The following is a 4,352-nucleotide window of genomic DNA, read 5'->3' on the forward strand; positions in this document are numbered from 1 at the left end:
CACTCGAAATTAGCCTTAATTTGGGCCCAAAGTAGACTGCTCAGCTGCCATCACTGCAACATTTCTGAAGCTGTTAGGCGATGAACTTCAGAAAAGTTTGGATTGAAGAAAACAAATTTTGGTGCCACATTTCCTGCGTGACTTGTACAAGAAGAAGGACCCTAAGGTGGAGGACTCAGAAAGCAGTCTGAAAGACCCAAGATGAGTGCTGTCTTTGGAGAAGAGGGCACAGTTTTATTCTTCATCCTACTGTTAATCAAGCAAGCAAGCAAGCAATCAACAAGCATTATTGAGCACCTACCATGTACAAACGGTAGCTAGATGGTGCAGTGGATAGAGCACTGGCCTTGAAGTCAGGAAGAACCGAGTTCAAATTCGGTCTCAGCCCAGAGACTTAACACCTACTAGCTGTGTGAGCCTGGGTAAGTCACTTAACCGCAATTGCCTTGCCAAAAAAAAAAAAGGAAAAAGAAAAAGAATGCTCATGGACTAAGAAGAAAATAATACAATAGCATCTATATGACACTTTAAGGTTTGCAAAGCGCGTTACAAATATCACCTCATTTTATCCTCACAGAAACCATGGAAGGCAGGTGCCCTTAAGTAAATTCAAAGCACGAACAAAATTATTTGAAGAGGGGCAGAAGGTTAATAACTGGGGAGTCAGGAAAAGCCTCCCCAGGAGGTACCCATGAGAGGCGTTTTGAAAGAATGTGAGGAGGTGGAGGTGAGAAGGCAACCCATTGCAGGCATGAGGAATCGTTTTTCTAGGGGGTCAGAGACAGGAGAAGGAATGCCCCTGAAGGGAATGATTAAATAAGTGCTTAAGTGAAATTTTCATTTTAGAATTTTTCCAGGAAAACATCTGGAAAGTAAAAGTAGAAGCACATAATTCAATTTTTACTGACAAGCAAAAGTTTCCTATTGGAAACAACCTTAAGGGTATAGGCACCTTTTGGGGAATTCAATTAGAGGCCCAAAAAAGGGCCTTCTCATCAATAGTGCGGCTGCATCGAAAATGTAAGGTACTAAAAATCAAACCCATAAAAGTCCTTCAGAAGGATTTTTTTGAGGATAGAATATTTTATCCTAAAACCTGAATTTGCCATTTCTTTTTCTTCTTTCCTTCCTTCCTTCTTTCTCTCCTTCCTTCCTTCCTTTTCTTTCTCTCTCTCTCTTCCTTTTCTTTCTTTTTCTTTCTTTCTTTCTTTCTTTCTCTTTCTTTCTTTCTTTCTTTCTTTCTTTCTTTCTTTCATTCTTTCTTTCTTTCTTTCTTTCATTCTTTCTTTCTTCTTCCTCTGCTCCAGGCAGTGAAGTTACATTTCTCCCCCTTAAAACAATGATTTTGCTTTGGGCTTGATTCTAATTTCAGCCCAACTTCAGCAATCATCAGCATATCCAGAGTGGAATGCCACATTCTTAAGAGTTGACACTCCTACCCCTCAGTTTCTTGCTGCTGGAAGAAGCTTCAATCTGTACCTACTTCCTATCTACTAATTAACAACATTATATTTATCACCATACGCGCTGCATCTAAATTAGAAGAAGGGGGAAAAAAACATCGTGTGTTATGGAAAGTTATAAGCAACTTGGCGTCTAGTTGGAGAAGAGAGGTAGGGGCAGAGGTCCTCAGTACCACTGGCTCCATCTCAGGGGTGCGGAATCTGTGGCCTTAAGGTCACATGTGGCCTCCTAGGTCCTTAAGTGTGGCCTTTTGACGGAATCCAGATTTTACTGAACAAATTCTGGCCTTAAGGCCGCAGGTTCCCCACCCCTGAAGCTTGATTCACCCTTACTCTCAAGTTCATTTGCATGACAACCAGGAGCGTCCTGGGGGCGCTGAAAGGAATCTCATCACCACATTTCCATCCAGCAGTTTTTGCAAAGTGGAGTCCCTGGGATGGTTGGAAGGAACCCAGGAGTCTGGACAGAACAGAAGTTTAAAAGAGTTTATGGACCATAACTCAGATAAGAGTTTAGACTAAGTCTGAGCAGCATAAGGAGGGCAAGGAACTACAACTGAGCATCTGAGTCTGAGTCTGAGTCAGCCACTGAGCTATATAGAGCGGTAGTAGCTCCTGGGGCATAGGAAAAAAACTGAGTCTTCTCCTTACGAGAGCAGAGACCGGATGGATGAAAACCAGGAGAGAGAAGCAGCAGACACTGGGCAGAAAACAGCATAGCAAAGAAAGGAAGTGAGCAAAGAAAAGGAAGTGTAAGTTGCTCTGACCACATCTGTGTCCCTTCCTCACACCTGACCACGCGTCTTCCCTGCCTGGGTCCCCTCTCCAACTCCTCGTATGGGAGAGTCTGTGTGTGTTCAAGGAGGAATCTTTCTCCTCCCTTAGACCTGATGACTGATAGATGCCTTTCATTTTGAACTAATGTGTCCCCTGGTTCCCTAGTAAAAGAAACACATGGGTGGGGGCTCACAAGCCATTGCTTTTAAGTGGATGCTCACCCTAACAGCTTGCAGAGGAACCATGACTAAAGATAGTCCTGGAGCTAGAGTTTTCTCTTCACTCATTCAAAACAAAGACTGCATAATACTGTTACAGTGTTGTACTATTCCAGGGTGTTTGGTTTAGTTTCTCGACCCAGAATGTGATATTATTGGTGTGGGGAGCTCCCGGTGTGAAAATTCTTTCCTCTATTGCAGATCAGAAACTGATTTTGTGACTGATTTGCCTGGGGGTCCTGAGATAGAAGCAATTTGCCCAAGGCCACACAGCCATCACACAGCATCAGAAGCAGTACTTAGATCAAGGCTTTCCAGATTCCAGGACCAGCCCTCACAAAAGGCTAGTCCTTGAACCGGCCACAATCCCTGACGTCTGCAAAGGTGCAGGAGTTTCACAGATGAGCATCCTGTTGAAGTCTGGGGCAGATGACTTTCAGGCGGCCCGGAAAGCGTTTGCTCTTCATTTGGGTAACAACTGTAAAGCTTCCATACCCTTCTAGATTCTATTCAATTCAATAAGACTGTTAAGTGACTCCTGTGTGCCTGCAACTGTGCCAGACACTGGGATTCTAAGACAAAAAGAAATTTTAATAGTTCTTGCCCTCAAGAAGCTTACTTTCTATTGGGGGAATATAGCATTTCATTCTATTCAACAAGTATTTATTAAGCATCTATTATGCGCATGCTAGCTATGGGGGGGAGATGAAAACGCAAACAGCCTAGCCCTGAAGAAGCTTACATTCTACTGGGGGAGTGGGGAAGGGGAGAATAACAGACACGGATAAGATAAAGTAAAAAATAGACTTCTGATAATAAGAAACGCTGCTGAGCCCATCGGGACTGTGGTGCCCCCTCTTTATCTCCAGTAAGGGGCCCATTTGGGTTCTGAACCCGGGCACGTGGACTAGTCTAAAACCCAAGTGAACCTGACCTCCAAAAAGGGACACAAGGCCACTTTGTCTCACTGTCTCTTGATGTCTCAATGTCAGAGCTCTAAACCCAAGGTCTGAGCTCATATCTGGGGTCAAGGAGTATAAAGGTGTTCAGTATAGAGTTTAGGATGTGACCCTGCAGGGCAAGGAAGGAGGGGCAGAAACGTGGGCGGGGGGGCAGAGCTGGCCCAGGAGAAGAGGGGTGACCCTGCCTTCTCAGTGGAGCCCCTCTTCCCCTCGTTCTACGCAGAGAACTCCCGGACCCAGCTCGGTGACCATCCCCACCCTGGGCATGTTTGTGGAGGTTAAAGACCGGCTCAGAGGCAGATTCACTTTCACTTCTCCCGCCCCTGGGGAGCACCAGATCTGCCTCCACTCCGACTGCACCAGGTTTCCCTCTTTGCTGGAGGCATGCTAAGGGTTCACCCGGACATTCAGGACATGCCACCAACTCTGCAGAGATTGCTGCCAAAGCCAAGCCGAGCAAGCCGCAGCTTCCAGTTGGGCAGCTAGCAGACCAAGTAGGACAGATCCCGAAGGAGCAGAATTACCAGAGGTGCCAGATCAGAGAAAGCCCGCATCAGCGAGTTCCCCGGTGACCGTCATCCAGACTCATGCTTGTGGCCATTGGTGTCTGGCTGATGATCCACCTCAAGAGTGTCTTCGTAGCCAAGAAGCTGGTGTGAAGGGCCCAAGACACACGGACAAGTGAGTTTCTTTTCTTTTTCTTTTTCTTTTTTTTTTTGTTTTTGCTTTCTGGTGAGGCAATCGTGGTTAAGTGACTTGCCCAGGGTCACACAGCTAGTAAGTGTCATGTGTCTGAGACTGCATTTGAGCTCATGTCCTCCTGACTCCAAGGCCGGAGCTCTATCCGCTGTACCGCCTAGCTGCCCACTGACAAGGGATTTTCTTTCCAGGACTCACGGAACTGTCTTTGGCTTACCCTGTCCCAACATCCA

At 46.0% G+C, this 4,352-nt stretch overlaps 1 pseudogene; it reads left to right on the forward strand.

Moving 5' to 3' along the window:
* The first annotated feature begins 691 nt into the window (after positions 1–691).
* On the forward strand, positions 692–4,079 carry LOC114036291 (annotated as a pseudogene).
* The last annotated feature ends 273 nt before the right edge of the window (positions 4,080–4,352 follow it).

Source organism: Vombatus ursinus, unplaced genomic scaffold, assembly GCF_900497805.2.
Source record: "Vombatus ursinus unplaced genomic scaffold, bare-nosed wombat genome assembly UNPS02009824.1, whole genome shotgun sequence".
Classification (NCBI taxonomy): Eukaryota; Metazoa; Chordata; class Mammalia; order Diprotodontia; family Vombatidae; genus Vombatus; species Vombatus ursinus.